Below are 17,703 nucleotides of genomic sequence, written 5' to 3' on the forward strand. Positions count from 1 at the left end.
GTGCCAGGGCGGTCTCGGCAGAAGAGACAGCCAAACTGTTTGTTGACCACGTATTCCGACTGCATGGATTACCTTTAAGGGTTATTTCGGATCGTGGCCGCCAATTTGTTTCCAGGTTCTGGCGGCGGCTCATGAACCTCCTGCAGGTGGAGGTCAGCTTGTCGACGGCTAGACACCCGCAGACCAACGGACAGGCGGAGAGGGTCAACGCCATTCTGCAGCAGTACCTGAGATGCTACGTCAGCCAGCGGCAAACAGACTGGGTGGATCGCCTGCCACTGGCAGAATTTGCCTACAACAATGCGGTGCACGTCTCCACAGGGGTGTCGCCCTTTAAGGCCAATTACGGGCGCGACCTCAGATCTTTCCCAGAGAGGGAGGGGGAAGAGGAGGAGGAGGGCCCACAGGCTGAGGATTGGGCAGAGGAACTGGAGACGGTGCACCAGCAGCTCAGAGAACACTTGGAGAGGGCCAAGGAAGCGTACAAAAAGGGGGCAGATCGCCACAGGCGACCGGGGGAGGTCATCAGGGTGGGGGACAAGGTTTGGTTGTCCTCGGAGGGCCTTCCCACCAGAGGGAGGTGCAAAAAGCTGGCACCCAGACGGCTGGGCCCCTTCACGGTCACGCAACAGGTCAACCCGGTGGCATACAGGCTGGCACTGCCAGAGGACATGAGGGTGCATCCAGTGTTTCATAGATCGCTGCTGTCGCCGTACAGGGAAAGCAGCAGGCTCCGAGACAGCGAACAAACCCCCGAGGGAGGGGGGGAGAGGGGAGGCAGGGAGCAACTAAATGAAGCCACGGCCATCCTTGATTCACGGAGAGGGGTGGGGGGCCTGGAGTACCTCATGGCATGGGAGGACGCTCCACCATCCCAGAATGAATGGGTCCCAGCCACTCAGATACAGGAGGAATTCTTGGTGGAAGAATTTCACGCCCTCTTTCCCCACAGACCCAAGCCCTGGCACATGGAAAGGGAGGGGGAGGAGGAGGAGGCACGGGAGAGCAGCTCACCATGGCGCTGGGAAGCGGAATTTGAGGAATCGGGAGACGAGGTATGGGTGTCACCAAGATCCACCCAGTCAGAGGCAGAAGCAGATTGGCAGCACATTTTTACCCCCACCAGCTCGGACGCCACGGACTTTTTGGGATTCCAGTCCTCCCAGGCGGAAGGGGGGGCCTCGCAGGACTGGGCGGAGGTGTTCACACCAACGGGCTCGGAAAGCACTGAGTTCTTAGGCTTCCAGTCGTCACCGACACCTGGGGGGGACCTAGGGAGGGGAGAAGGGGAGCTTGGGAGGGGGGTGGATGTGAGGGACAGGGGATATCGCGAAGTCCCTCCCCTCCTGAGTTCAAGCCCATCACCGACCACAGGGGAAAGCAGAGGGAGCTCTGATTCCAGTGGGGAAGCAGGAAGTCGGGTCCGAGGCTCAGGCAAGGTAGCGGAGCCAGGGTCCCAGGTGGGACAGGAAGGGGCAAGTAAGGGGGGGAGACCCATCCCTCCAACGCCGGAATTACGCAGAAAGAGGAGGGGAAAGAGGATGGGGCTTCCAAGGCTTTTGTGTTGGGGAAAGACGCGCCAAAAGTCATTCGGAGGTTCTGATACCGACTGACCACATCACTCCGTGTAAATAGCAATGACTTCAGCACTGTAAATACGCAGCACCAATAAAAGAATAAAATGCAGAGCTGCGTAGCGTCGTTACTCTGAAGTAGCCTACTCCGGCCACTGTGACATATATATACCTACTCTGCTCTTGTTGCTGATAAATGGATTGATTCAGGTTAATTTATTCGAAGAGATTGCCGACCTAAAACTCAGGTAGGGGTAATATGACATTAATATTCACAACAGCCCTATTGAGCATGGTATTATTCGGTGAGTCTATCTGAGTGCAAGGTCCTCAATAAAAGTCCAACATTCCATGTACTGGATCACCGTTCTGATTCATAGTTAAGAAGCATAGAAATACAGAAATATATGTGTCTAAAATGTCACTATTTGACATGAAGGGTTTGCTACCATCCAATAGGCTAGATGCAATATATTAGTAAAACAATTTATCTCTTTTTCTGGCTGACCAAGTAGCAATGATCTCCAGCCAAGCAGGTGTGCCTATACTGTTGCTGGGGTCAAGTTACAACACTGTGTTTGCATTAGGATTGGTAGCTCAGTTGATAAGAGCATGGTGCTGATAATGCCAAGGTTGCAAGTACAGGGCAGCTGCATATTCCATTCCAGGTGCTGGACTAGATGATTCTTAGGGTCCCTTCCAACTTTACAATTCTATGATTCTATGAAATCCAGCGGGTTCCCTTCTAGTTTAAAAACACACCCCTGAGCTACGGGTACTCATCTCCATTTTAAGACTTGGCACTCCCGGGGGGGTGGGGCTTTAAGCAAGACGGGATTGTATTCAAGTAAGTGGTCTTTCTCCACGTGTGAGGCTGAGAAAGGGGGGGAAGACTCCCAGGTGGGAGCTAGGAGGAGGAAACTGTATGTAGATGGAAGATTAAATTATGATAGAGACCTATGTACACAAATATATAACTTTGTGTTTTATTAGAATCAGTACTATTATGGCAGTTGTTACTATTTTATTTCCCCCCTCTCTCCTGCTTTCTTTCCTTTTTTATATATTGTTCTCTATTATTTCTTTCTAGATTAGTTAGTTTCTTATTGTATAGTGTGTTGGAAAACCTTAACTAAAATTCCTCATAAACGAACAAATAAAAAGTGGCACCTTATGATCCTGGAGGTAGCAGATAGCCATCGTGTCTAGACGTCATTGATGTGAATTTGACTAAACCCCTTTAGAGGCCTCCAGGGTAGTGGCCATCACCGCATCTTGTGTTGCCTAATTTCATAGTTTTTGCGCAATGCGAAGAAGTCCATTTAGTCTGTTCTGAATTTCCCACTTTTTGACATAATTGGATGGCCCGAGGTTCATTATATTGAGGGAGGGATAGAAAGAGAAGCTTTGTTTCTAGACTACACCCTTGCAAGGTTTTTTTTACTAACGTTGATCATGTTCCTAGTAATTTCCCTTTTGCTGAACTAAAAAGTGTTGAAATTGTGGACTTTTCTTGTAGAGAGGATGCATCCATAAAGTTAGGACTTTATTGTTCTCCCTGCACCTAGTATTTTTAGAAATCCCCTTACATGGTTGCTAACCACATGATTTAACATATTGTCTAACTTGGACTTCAGCATAGGTTCAGGGAGGACAATATTCACCCAGACCACGGTGCACAGGAGAAGAGGCTTAACTCCTTCCCTGTCATGCTTCTAATGAAAACCAACCCTTTAATTTACAACTCTCCAAGGTTAGTGAGGATAAAATTGAGGAGTTCATCACTAAAACAATTTGTTGTTTAGTCATGTCTGACTCTTCGTGCCCCATGGACCAGAGCATGCCAGGCACTCCTGTCTTCCACTGCCTCCCACAGTTTGGTCAAACTCATGTTCGTAGCTTCGAGAACACTGTCCAACCATCTCGTCCTCTGTTGTCCCCTTCTCCTTGTGCCCTCCATCTTTCCCAACATCAGGGTCTTTTCCAGGGAGTCTTCTCTTCTCATGAGGTGGCCAAAGTATTGGAGCCTTAGCTTCAGGATCTGTCCTTCCAGTGAGCACGCAGTGCTGATTTCCTTAAGAATGGATAGGTTTGATCTAGAAGATTCCATTTTTTTATTTCTCATTTGGATAGACTTCCATTTTCCATTTTATAGCTTTCTTGATTCTGTTTGTTAACCACGCTAGAGTCCTCTTAGACTTGGCAGTATGCTTTCTGTTCTGTAATATGCACTCCAGCTGAGCTTCTTTGAATGCGTTTTTGATTAATCCCCAAAGGTGCAATTCAGTATAGTGTTAAGTGGAGTACATATATAGAAGTGGAATGCATGCCCCAAACCCCCTGAACCTATTCTGGGTCCCCCCCCCAGCCCTCCAGAGCAGATTTGGCAGGGGAGAGCGGGGAAGTCCCATTGCACAAGCGAAGCTTGTTCTAGTCATACAACAACTTAGTTCAGGCATAGGCAAACTCGGCCCTCCAGATGTTTTGGGACTATAGCTCCCCTCATCCCTGACCACTGGTCCTATTAGCTAGGGATGATGGGAGTTGTAGTCCCAAAACATCTGGAGGGCCGAGTTTGCCTATGCCTGACTTAGTTGGATCTGCCCACAGTGTTCTGGAGAGATTTGAATCCATTGGCTTTCCCTTTTAACTTCTTTTTTTATTAGCCCTGTCATTTTAGAGAAATTTCCTTTTATGAAATCAAATGTGACAGTGTTGGACTTTCCTGCCAATCTCTGAAAATGAAACTATCTAATTCTCATTTGCTGTTTAATGCTTCACAAATTTAATGTTTCACTAGTGGAAATAACCGCTAGTGACTGATTTATATTACTAGAAGGTTGTAATTTAAAATGTGTTTTTTAAAATGATGTTTGTCTTGAATTCCAATGAAGGCTTGTTCCTTAGAAACCTGACAAGGGAAGCCCAGGTTCATTGGGTTTTTTTTTAAACAAACTTTTTTTTGCACCCCTTTATATTCACTTTTTAAATAGGCCATTCACTTGCTAAATTGACAGTTGTCGCTTCCCATAGTTTAGGCAACCGGTCCTTTAAAAAAACCAAAACAAAAAACAAAAAACCCAAACATTTGAGCTACAATCCTACTTCTGGAATATTTCATGGAGAATTCTTTCGGGTACAATTATATTTCCATCTCTATGTGAAGTACTTTGTTTTAAGCAAGGAAATGTTGACCCTGTTTGAACCAGATCAGTTTCCCTGTGCAGCAACACCACACCTACCGTATATTCCTAGCTGTTGATATTGCTGGTGAGTTACCTGTTGCAAGGACCCCCAGGCTGATAGATACGCGAGGTGAAGCTGTTAGCACAGAGCAACGCTGTGACTCAAGATGTTTATATTATTTTTTTGTCTGATGACTGCTTTGAATTTCGACATAATTGTATGCTAGAGAAATGTCAGGTTAACACCCCCCCCCCCCGGTTTGCTGGCTTTTATGGCTTGATATTTGGGTGAGTTTTTTGATATTGAGTATAGCAATCAAAGAATTATTCAGTTCATATACTGTAGAGATACAAATACATTAAATTGCTTGTGCTACACCCTGATGGTTGCAGGGAAATGACAAATATTTTTAAAGTAGGCTTTTTATCACAGCAAAAGGAAACTCACAGTCCTTGCGTAAGGAAAGGGAATTGCTTTCTGTTTTGAATTATTTCTTATGCAGAGGATAGCAGGTTAATGTGAGCTTATTGGTCTTGTCTTAGAAAGTGAAATGATGCTTGATTAGACAGAAACAATGTACTAACTGTAAGAGTGACGAAAAGTTCACCTTGTACGGTACTGGCACTCAGGAGAGAGAGGAATGCTAAGAAAGGCAAAGCTAGAACAAAATACTTGCAGAAAACACAGGGAACACAAGACAGGTGAGAAATAATAATAATAATAATAATAATAATAATAATAATAATAATAATGATATAAAAAAGAAATTGCCTGAGAGAAATAGAAATTCTACCCCGGGCTCACTGTTGTTCAACATATTTATGAACAACTTGGATTTATAAACAACTTGTATTGAGGGAATGCTAATGAAATGTGCAGATGACCAGGGGATTCAAGTTACAAGAAAGGAGATTCCGACTTAACAGGAGGAACTTTGACAGTTGAACAGACTCCTATGAGAGGTGGTGGTCTCTCCTTTGTCGGAACTTTTTAAGCAGAGGTTGGATGGCCATCCGCCAGAATCCTGCATTTCAGGGGGTTGGACTAGATGACCCTTGGCCCCCCTCCAGCTCTACTATTCTATGATTATTGGACAGCTGCAAGAATGGGAGTGTAAACAGATGATATGCAGAGGTGCCTCCAACATTGGAGGGGGGGGCGGGTGTTGCATGTGCATGATGTCACATGCGCCACCCCCCAACCTGGCCAGGCCGACTTGGCCCACCACCCACCACCCACCCACTGCCAACTGCCTTACCTTCATTAAACAGATGCACTGGGGTGAAGATGCTTTGCTATGTTGCGCACCTGATGGGAATGGCCAATATGCCTATTAGGACTGTAGAGATAAGGGAGGAAGACTGGCTTTCTTTGTATAGGGCCCTAAACTGGGAAGGAGTAGTGGGAAATGGAATTACCACTGATTTTGGAATAAGGACGGCGTTACTATCAGCTAATTGGAGATCTTCAGCCATCTCTAATTCACAACAAATAGGCAGAATGCTGCTGCATGGTCTATACAGATTTTTGTGTGTGTGGTATTAGCTTTTATAGGTAAGTGCCTTAATTTATTAGCTGGAAAAGGAAACGGTATATAACACACGACCCAAGATACCCTGGAGAATGTGCCAAGCTAATGAGGGTTAGTGTGAAAGATTACTGAAATTGCATAATAGACTTGGGCTAGATAGAGAATATACACAATCAGTACCAAAGCGTGGGTCACAGATTTTAGGATTGTAGACTCAACATTGAAAGGGGTTAGATTTAACTCTTTAACATTTAACTTCAAAATTTCCTTGGGTTGGCTAGGTTTATGATACAAGAGCTCTCGATCAAGAAGATAGATTAAGCTTCAAGTCCTAACCCCACTTATCTGTTGAATTCAGTAGGATTTTCTTCTAAGTAGACATGATTAGAATTGCATTGTTAATGTAACTCAAGATGGAAAAGGAGAGTGCTTAATGCCTGCGCTACTCATAGGACATGTGGTATTAGATGCCACTGCTCCAAAATATGGAAGCTAGTAGTGTGTTCCCAGAGGAGCACATGTGTAGTTGTAGTCTTTTATTTAAATCCATGAAATGCGGACTTTCCGCATTATATTTCCCAATAATTCATATTGTATCTTTCTGTGGAACATGGTGTGGATTTGTAATGGTGGACAGCAGTTTCTCTAATGTACCGCTGAATCAAATGACTGTTGGGGGGCCCATGCTGTTGAGCATGATAATACTGTTGGCTTACTATTTGTTTCCTGTTAATTGGGCTTGTCACATTAGCATAGAGTACTGATTGCTTTGGGTGCTAGGAGGATAGGTATGCACAGTAAAATGGTTCACCTATGACTCAGGCAGGGATATAACAATCCTTCATGTTGCACAGAAAGGTCAACATTTCCTTTCTTGCCTGAGTCAGCCACCAGATTGGAAAAACGTGGAAAATCCTTCCTGATCCCTAACATAGCAATCAATTATGCTCTGAGACCAAAAATAACATTACCCGTGATATCAGTATCCGTTGCTGGTTCCTAATGCACATACTGTGCAGCTTTTGATGGCGGAGGAAACTAGTTTGTTTTAGAAGTTATCAACATACTTTCCAAGTCATTATTCACAGTAAGAAATAACAGTAAAATTATGGCTATAAAACACATTGACGATGCTTTATTGGAGGGCAAAATCCAAAGTTACACTGGATTTCATCTGTGTTGTAGGTATCATAAGTAAAATTTCTAAGTTATTCCTAGTTAAAGAGTAACTAAATCTGGTACTTAGGCGCATTGGCGTAGCCAGGATTTTTTTTGGGGGGTGGGGACAGGCTTTTATGTTTTGGTGGGCTGTGATGCAATTGGCCAGTTAGTTAAGCATTTGATTTATTTACTCAAACCCGGGGGGGGGGCAACTACCCCCTCTTGCATACGCCCATGCTTTCAGCATCAGAAAGAACTGACAAGGAAAACTGTTGGCCTTAAAGAAAAATAATGCTTTAGCCTGCTAATGTATGTAATTAATATGGTTGGTTACAGTGCACAAGCCATGGGAGAAATAGTAGTTTGATAATATTTGAGCAATATCATGCCTGAATCTAGGACCCCTTCAGAAGGCTTTTTTTTGTTTTTGTTTTTTTACAGAAAGATAATGCACACACCTTTGAGTGTTGTTTCACGTGCATAGTTTGGGAAGCCAAGCTGCCCCAAAAGTATTGTGTGTATGGGATAGTTAATGATGATAACCCCCTTTTGTGTTCAAGAATGAGAAACTAAGCTATGGGGAATGCATTCACTCTGAAAGCTATAATTATCTGAAATATTAAAAAAGAAACTATAGGCTTACTCATTCTCTCTCTCTCTCTCCCTCTCTCTCTCTAGAAAGAGACGTTTGAAGCTAAGAAGAAGAAGAAGAAGAAGAAGATTAATCTCAGATGAAAAATTGCATTATGATGGTAAATTCCCACTATTCTGTTGAGTTTGTTCCATTTAGAAAATAGAATGCACTTATCCGAAACTATGTTAATGGTTATTCTGGGGCAGTTTGTGTAATGAGTGGTTTGTTAAGGTGCTTTTCACCTATGTGGTTAATGTTTTTTAAAAATTTGCATAGCCTTTGGGAAAAAGGTGATTAAAAATTACAGATTTGTTTGCTGCATTTCTACCTTCCTTTGAAGATGCTCAAGGCAGGATCCACAGTTTCTCTGCCCGCCCCCCCCCCCCACCTTGTTAGGAAGATTAGGCTGAAAAATAGTGACTGGCCCAAGTCCCCCCAGTGAGTTGCCTGGCTGAAGGGGGATTTGTGGTTTTGTTAGCCCCTCTATTATGCTGATTCACATCTTGTTTTTCGTTTTTTGCTTGGTATTTTTAAATTGCTTTGCTATTATTATGCAAGTGTACGTTTTCTACGCCTGTAAAGCTTTTCACTGATCAGTCAGTGAAATTAAATTAAAAATATTTTGATTACTAAAAAGCTGCCCTTGAATTAATTGGGCAACACATAAATATACAAATATACAAATAGTTAAGAAAGACTAAAAAAAAACTGCAGTCAATCCCTTTGTGGTTATAGCTGGAGCACATAAAAGCGTAATTTCAGAAGACCAAAAAACTGACAACATGTATATCAACTGAGCAAAACGTGGAAATGTTTGGATCTTAATGAAAGCCCATTGCTGAAAGAGGCTTCATTAACAATGAGCACCCTGCTATCTCCAGTGTTGTTGCCCACATGATGTAACAGATTATATAGCTGCTCTTTCATATACTAAGTCAAATTTAGATGCATTGACTTTAAAGGAGTCAAAGTGTGGATGTTTCAGTGTGACCCCCAAGTCTTATTTTAATGTTCTTACCCTCTAGATCAGGGGTCCCCAGACTTACCTGGCTTTGGGCTGGTGCCCGCCGCGCCGATCGCGCGGCGGGGGGAGTGTGTGCCCGTGCGTGCCGGCAGGCGGGGGAGTGTGCGCCCGTGCGCATGCACACACACACTTACTGGCGCGGTGGCACGCTTCCAGGTCGAAAAAGCGCCGGAAATCGTTTGTGTGCATGCGTATGGGCCTCCCCCAACCCGGAAGTGCACCGGAAATGACCTCTTCTGGGTCGGGAGAGGCCCATACGCATGCGCACAAACGACTTTCGGCGTTTTTTCCCGACCTGGAAGAGCGCCACCGCGCCGCGCGCCGTAAGAGCGAGCAGCGGCAGTGGGCGGCGGGGGTCATCGTGGGCCGGATTGGGAGGCCAATTGGGCCGCATCTGGCCCGCGGGCCGTAGTCTGGAGACCCATGCTCTAGATCAGAGTAATAAATGTGGTGCCTTTCTGGCCTTAGTGGCCTATAATTCCCACCATCCCTATGCAATGCTGGGACCACTGGCGGAGGAACGGGGGGGCGCGCGGGGGAGCACATCGCCCCTGGCACCATCGGGGAGGGGGGTACCATCGTGGCCGCCCCCGGACACGCTCCGCGCACCCCCCTCAGCGTGCTGGGTGTCGCGCCACGCCCCTGAGATGCACACCATGCCCCCCACGGGCGACGTGCCACACCCCCGGGATGCATGCCAGCCATGCCCCTGCCTGCTCTCTGCCCCTGCTGCCAGAGAATGCAGCTTTACCACTGGCTGGGACTGATGGGTGTTGGTTTTCAACAGCACCAGGAGATCACCATGTTTGTAACTTTGCTTATTAACATTTTGAATCAATTTAATTTACACAGATAAAATGTCCTTTGTTCCGCTAGGAGGTTTGTGTGTTTTTCTATCTGCTCCCCACGCAGACTTAGAATCATAGGGTTGGAAGAGACTACAAGGGCCATCCAGTCCAACCCCCTGCCAAGCAGGAAACACCATCAAAGCATTCTTGACATATGGCTGTCAAGCCTCTGCTTTGTTGTTGTTGTTGTTTAGTCGTTTAGTCGTGTCCGACTCTTCGTGACCCCATGGACCATAGCACGCCAGGCACTCCTGTCTTCCACTGCCTCCCGCAGTTTGGTCAAACTCATGTTCGTAGCTTCGAGAACACTGTCCAACCATCTTGTCCTCTGTCGTCCCCTTCTCCTAGTGCCCTCAATCTTTCCCAACATCAGGGTCTTTTCCAAGGATTATTCTCTTCTCATGAGGTGGCCAAAGTATTGGAGCCTCAGCTTCACGATCTGTCCTTCCAGGGAGCACTCAGGGCTGATTTCCTTCAGAATGGATAGGTTTGATCTTCTAGCAGTCCATGGGACTCTCAAGAGTCTCCTCCAGCACCATAATTCAAAAGCATCAATTCTTCGGCGATCAGCCTTCTTTATTGTCCAGCTCTCACTTCCATACATCACTACTGGGAAAACCATAGCTTTAACTATACGGACCTTTGTCGGCAAGGTGATGTCTCTGCTTTTTAAGATGCTGTCTAGGTTTGTCATTGCTTTTCTCCCAAGAAGCAGGCGTCTTTTAACTTCGTGACTGCTGTCACCATCTGCAGTGATCAAGGAGCCCAAGAAAGTAAAATCTCTCACTGCCTCCATTTCTTCCCCTTCTATTTGCCAGGAGGTGATGGAACCAGTGGCCATGATCTTGGTTTTTTTGATGTTGAGCTTCAGACCATATTTTGCGCTCTCCTCTTTCACCCTCATTAAAAGGTTCTTTAATTCCTCCTCGCTTTCTGCCATCAAGGTTGTGTCATCTGCATATCTGAGGTTGTTGATATTTCTTCCGGCAATCTTAATTCCGGCTTGGGATTCATCTAGTCCAGCCTTTCGCATGATGAATTCTGCATATAAGTTAAATAAGCAGGGAGACAATATACAACCTTGTCATACTCCTTTCCCAATTTTGAACCAATCAGTTGTTCCATATCCAGTTCTAACTGTAGCTTCTTGTCCCACATAGAGATTTCTCAGGAGACAGATGAGGTGATCAGGCACTCCCATTTCTTTAAGAACTTGCCATAGTTTGCTGTGGTCGACACAGTCAAAGGCTTTTGCATAGTCAATGAAGCAGAAGTAGACGTTTTTCTGGAACTCTCTAGCTTTCTCCATAATCCAGCGCATGTTTGCTATTTGGTCTCTGGTTCCTCTGCCCTTTCGAAATCCAGCTTGCACTTCTGGGAGTTCTCGGTCCACATACTGCCTAAGCCTGCCTTGTAGAATTTTGAGCATAACCTTGCTAGCGTGTGAAATGAGCGCAATTGTGCGGTAGTTGGAGCATTCTTTGGCACTGCCCTTCTTTGGAATTGGGATGTAGACTGATCTTCTCCAATCCTCTGGCCATTGCTGAGTTTTCCAAACTTGCTGGCATATTGGGTGTAGCACCTTAACAGCATCATCTTTTAAAATTTTAAATAGTTCAGCTGGAATATCATCGCTTCCACTGGCCTTGTTATTAGCAGTGCTTTCTAAGGCCCATTTGACTTCACTCTCCAAGATGTCTGGCTCAAGGTCAGCATCCACACTACCTGGGGTGTACGAGACCTCCATATCTTTCTGGTATAATTCCTCTGTGTATTCTTGCCACCTCTTCTTGATGTCTTCTGCTTCTGTTAGGTCCTTACCACTTTTGTCCTTGATTATGGTAATCTTTGTACGAAATGTTCCTTTCATATCTCCAATTTTCTTGAACAGATCTCTGGTTTTCCCCATTCTATTGTTTTCCTCTATTTCTTTGCATTGCTCATTTAAGAAGACCCTCTTGTCTCTCCTTGCTGCTTTTTGGAAATCTGCATTCAGTTTCCTGTATCTTTCCCTATCTCCCTTGCATTTTGCTTGCCTCCTCTCCTCTGCTATTCGTAAGGCCTCGTTGGACAGCCATTTTGCTTTCTTGCATTTCCTTTTCCTTGGGATGGTTTTCGTTGCTGCCTCCTGTATAATGTTACGAGCCTCCATCCATAGTTCTTCAGGCACTCTGTCCACCAAATCTAAATCCTTAAACCTGTTCCTCACTTCCACTGTGTATTCATAAGGGATTTGATTCAGATTGTATCTTACTGGCCCAGTGGTTTTTCCTACTTTCTTCAGTTTAAGCTGGAATTTTGCTATAAGAAGCTGATGATCTGAGTTACAGTCAGCTCCAGGTCTTGTTTTTGCTGACTGTATAGAGCTTCTCCATCTTTGGCTGCAGAGAATATAATCAATCTGATTTCGATGCTGCCCATTTGGTGATATCCATGTGTAGAGTCGTCTCTTGTGTTGTTGGAAGAGAGTGTTTGTGATGACCAGCTTGTTCTCTTGACAGAACTCTATTAGCCTTTGCCCTGCTTCATTTTGAACTCCAAGGCCAAACTTGCCAGTTATTCCTTTTATCTCTTGATTCCCTACTTTAGCATTCCAATCCCCTGTAATGAGAAGAACATCCTTCTTTGGTGTTATTTCTAGAAGGTGTTGTAGGTCTTCATAGAATTGGTCAATTTCACTTTCTTCAGCACCGGTAGTTGGTGCATAAACTTGGATTACTGTGATGTTAAAAGGTCTGCCTTGGATTCGTATCGAGATCATTCTGTCATTTTTGAGATTGCATCCCATTACAGCTTTTGCCACTCTTTTGTTGACTATGAGGGCCACTCCATTTCTTCTACAGGATTCTTGCCCACAGTAGTAGATATGATAGTCACCCGAACTGAATTCGCCCATTCCCTTCCATTTTAGTTCACTGATGCCCAGGATGTCGATATTTATTCTTGTCATCTCATTTTTGACCACATCCAGCTTACCTCCATCCATGGTTCTTACATTCCAGGTTCCTATGCAATATTTTTCTTTACAGCATCGGACTTTCCTTTCGCTTCCAGGCATATCCGCAACTGAGCGTCCTTTCGGCTTTGGCCCAGCCGCTTCATCAGCTCTGAATCTACTTGTACTTGTCCTCCGCTCTTCCTCAGTAGCATGTTGGACGCCTTCCGACCTGAGGGGCTCATCTTCCAGCGTCATAACTTTTATATGCCTGTTGTCTTTGTCCATGGAGTTTTCTTGGCAGGGATACTGGAGTGGCTTGCCAGTTCCTTCTCCAGGTGGATCACGTTTAGTCAAAACTCTCCACTATGACCTGTCCATCTTGGGTGGCCCTGCATGGCATAGCTCATAGCTTCTCCGAGTTATTCAAGCCCCTTCGCCACGACAAGGCATTGATCCATGAAGGGGAAGCCTCTGCTTAAAGACCTCCAAAGAAGGAGACTCCACCACACTTCTTGGCAGCAAATTCCACTGTCGAACAGCTCTTACTTGCACTGTACACAGATTTGATTTGGAAGGGCCAAGACTCCCATGTGTTCCCATCCCATGCTGTGAGGCAGAGCTATTCATGCAGTCCCCCCACCCTTTACTTACCGTAAATGCTGATTTTCTTACAACACGTTTTAATTAAGGGTTTGAGAAATAAGTAATTTGCGTTTCGCTTGAAGGAATATTCCTGTTCTGAATATTTTAACACATCTAAGAAAAATACTCGAGGCAAGATTGGGAGGAAAAAAAAAAGTTGGGTAAGAGAAGAGGAATTAGTTTTAGACCAGATGCAGCAGAAACCACCTTGCTTGTTTCCCCCCGGTTTGTAATGGTGCATTTGGGATTGTATTGCAGTTTGTCTGCCACAGGTTTTCTTCATTAGTTCATTCCAAGATGACTGTGAGAGCACTGTAGGATGTTCATGCAAAAAATAAAAAAAAATGCTTTCTTGCCTAGTCTTAAGAGAATAAATATAAGGATATTATTTTTTGAGATCTGCTTTTAAAAATACTGTAATAAAACATCAAGTACAGCTTCCAAGATCTGTTGTCAGATAATAGTACAAGTAAAAGAACTACACGTCTATGGACCCTACAAAATGTATAGCCGAAAATTAGTACAAAAACTGAATAAAAAACAACACCCCACCCACCCCAATTTCAGTTGGTGTACTTAATTCAGAAATGATGAATGTTGATCCTGCTATCCCCACCCAGAGGTTTAGAGCAAGGTGGGAAAAGAGTTTGTCACTGATATGGAATAATTTGTCCTAGTTATTATTCTGTGTTTGTAGAATAAAGACAATGTATCCTTAGGTACATATTAAAAACTATTATGATTAATAAGTGATGCATTCTTGTTCTGATAAATAGACAAGTCTCCTTGTGCAGTCAGGGATATAATACTTGCTGCGAAAGATAAAATATTGAGTGTTAACATAAATGGAAACAATGGTTCTTTTGTAGTGTAGGAATGTGCCAGTTGGGTGCAATGAACCAAATATTTGAAAAACTGTCATTTCTTCATAGAGGTGAGCATACCATATGGAATTATTTGAAGGGTTAGACTTCCATGTACCTAGGTTTGTAAGGCAACCTGTATCAGAAAGGGTAACTGCTGTGAACATTAATTTCTGCTTGTACCAGACATCACTCCACAATGGGTAGTGTCTCTTCTCTTCCAGTAGGAGCCTATTTCTTCCCAAGTTCTTTTGGTTGATGAAGATTTCCATTCCCTCTTGAGTCCAGCCACCACTGGGTCAGAGAGGAAGCAGGTAGCTGTAACACGGCTTAGCCTCCGCAGCCCTTTTCTGTTGCAGCCTGTCGATGGAAACAGAAAGTTTGGCCAGCTAGACCTGCCAGTAAAGAGCATGGATTTTGCCACAACCGTAGCTGGCTTCCAGTGGGAAAGCCTCTGTTGGTGGTGGGTTGGTGCTGGCAGGCCATCTCTAATGGGATGGTCTAGAATGGTGAAACAACGAAAGCGTTTCCCCACTTTTTTGTGGCAAGGTGATAGTGAGGGCACTCTTCCTGGGCGATTGGTTGTAGATGGGCTTGCTTCTAGGTAAGAGGTTGTGGCAGCTGTGGCATAGGGTGGGAGGGATATGGGTTAACTTGGTTTCTGGGAGAAAGATATGACTTGCAGGGGAGCTGTATCTGTAGTGAGAGCATGAATGCAGCTTACAAACTCATACCCAGTGTGGCTGGCAGGTATTTTGTGATGTTGCTGTTGTACATTGCTTTGATTTATGGTATGTGTTGTACTTTTATTGCATATTTATTTTGTATTAATATATTCACTGCTTTGGGGTTGTTGGGTCAAAAAACAGCATATAAATAAACCATAACATAACCTATTTTAGCAACTGTTAATCAAGCCTTGCTGAAGGATTGCAGCTTTCCCTCCAAGTTTTTGAATTTTTCTTTTGCCACACTTACTGAGGAATTGATCGTTCTCTAAGAGAATGGGAGGTTTGCCTCCCACACCCCTCCCAGTGCAGTTTCTATTAAGATAGGTTCCTGACTCCACCCTCTCATACCACCCTCCTATTTTAAATGGTGCATTGTGCCTTTTTGGGACTCTTTGCCAATTTCACCATTGTAGAATTCCACCGAGTTAAACAGTGGTGAAGTAGGTATGGTGGTAATTGTTCATACTCGGCGTACAGTTTTACCTCGGAAGTCGAACGGAAGTCCGTCCGACTTCCAAAATGTTTGGAAACCAAGGCACGGATTCCAATTGGCTGCAGGAAACTCCTGCGGCCAATTGGAAGCTGTGGAAGCCCCGTTGGATGTTCGGGTTCCAAAGAACGTTAGCAAACTGTAACACTTACTTCCAGGTTTGCGGTGTTCGGGAGCCAAAACTTTTGACTTGCAAGGCATTCAGAATCCAAGGTACAACTGTATTATTGTTTGCTGCTATTCTCTTGATGTTGTTGTTTAGTCGTTTAGTCGTGTCCGACTCTTCGTGACCCCATGGACCATAGCACGCCAGGCACTCCTGTCTTTCACTGCCTCCTGCAGTTTGGTCAAACTCATGTTCGTAGCTTCGAGAACACTGTCCAACCATCTTGTCCTCTGTCGTCCCCTTCTCCTAGTGCCCTCAATCTTTCCCAACATCAGGGTCTTTTCCAAGGATTCTTCTCTTCTCATGAGGTGGCCAAAGTATTGGAGCCTCAGCTTCATGATCTGTCCTTCCAGGGTGCACTCAGGGCTGATTTCCTTAAGAATTGATAGGTTTGATCTTCTCTTGATAGTGTCGCATATTATTTCCCAGTGAACATTGCAGTCTCGTTCAGAGTAACATCCTGTTTTTGACTCGTTATATATTATAGTTCATAAAGTGCCCTTTCAGTTTCTGTTGAAATCCTGGCAGTTCAGGATTTGCAAAGAGAACACGAGAGCAGTAAGTTGCAAATACAGTGTAATCACAAAGTAAATAAAAACTTCCATTGCATACTGTTTCGAACCTAATAAATGGGCCAACGTAATGAAACCTGCTTCTGGATAAGTGCTGTATTAAAAGTATAGCAATATTGACAGAGGGTAGGATTTATTCTGTTGAAAACAGAGTAATTTTAACTGGACAGGGTATAGTGTTGTGATGTAGATGCATTTTCACTATGAGTTTTACCACTGAACTGGTAACAGTGTTGCAACTTGGTTACTTAAGCCTTTGAAAAAATAATTGGATTCCTCCCGTCAAACCACATCATGTAAACTAGCCTATGCTATGTATCTAATTCCTGGTAAGCACAGTCTTACTGGATTGAACTGCTTGGAATAGCAAGTCATTCCAGGAAAGTCGTGCTAAACAAAATGAGCTCTTCTTTCCACAAAAAAGAGCCCAAACTCATGTTGCTACTGGCAAGTTGATAAGTACTACTAGTTTATTAACAAATTTATCTTGCACATCAGTACTTCAGAGCAATGCCCCAGATTATTGGACTTCCAGTGACACCTATGATAAACAGCTCTGAGTACATCAGGTTCTTTCTCTTTCGCAGCTGGCAGTGAGAAAGTCCAGCGTGTGCTCTGGATTGTGGCCAGTGTTTAGAAATTTGGACTCTTTCATAAGCTCACATCTTCTCTCATCTTTCTGTTGGTGAAGATGGAACTGGTTATTGACCTTTATGATTTGGTGCTAGCAACAGTAGTGAAATTAGGGAAATTGACCTTGGTTCTGATCCTTCAGTTTGTCATCCCTTCTGGAAGAAGTAGATATTGTGAATTTTATTAATTTGATACTCGTCTGTGTAATTTCCTTTTCACAGTTTTGCTAAACTGTCTGTGAGCATGCTGTTGGAAGGGCAGGGTGTACTTTTAATAAATAAGTAATGTGGCTAAGCCTGCAGTTAAGTTGTAGGTTAACAGAAAGATTTGATGGCACCTGGACCACCAAGCTTCAAGGAAATCAGGTCAAGAACTTTGAGAATAACTTTGATGGCTCCCTAAAAAAAAAAAGCCTACCTGAAGGTGGAGGTGAGCCTTACAAGTTCTCTGATTCATTTCAGGCTCAGATTAAATTCTCTGCCCACCTTTCTCTCTCCCCCTCCCCACCCTGGTGATATATAGGGAAGGAAGATGTATCCCCTTCCTCGATCTCCAGCACACTGGGACAGATGCCCTTGATATTTATAACTGTGACACCCAAAGTGTCTTTCTCCTTAGAGTGATGAAGAGGTGCTCCCATTTCTACACGCCAGTAACCAGTTGGAAGGTGGGGTGTTTGGAGGGGCCAGCAGGAAGGTTGTTTTTGGAGA

General features: G+C 44.2%; 1 protein-coding gene across 5 annotated transcripts in view; it reads left to right on the forward strand.

The window, feature by feature from the left end:
* Window positions 1–17,703, forward strand: part of SGMS1 (sphingomyelin synthase 1) — a 75,808-nt gene that overhangs the window by 28,228 nt on the left and 29,877 nt on the right. For all 5 annotated transcript variants that reach the window (XM_035137415.2, XM_035137417.2, XM_035137414.2 and 2 more), the window contains exon 2: window positions 8,131–8,204. The gene's annotated coding sequence lies outside the window, so the exon portion shown is untranslated. The remainder of the gene's footprint in view (window positions 1–8,130; window positions 8,205–17,703) is intronic.

This window comes from Zootoca vivipara, chromosome 5 (genome assembly GCF_963506605.1).
Source record: "Zootoca vivipara chromosome 5, rZooViv1.1, whole genome shotgun sequence".
Taxonomy (NCBI): Eukaryota; Metazoa; Chordata; class Lepidosauria; order Squamata; family Lacertidae; genus Zootoca; species Zootoca vivipara.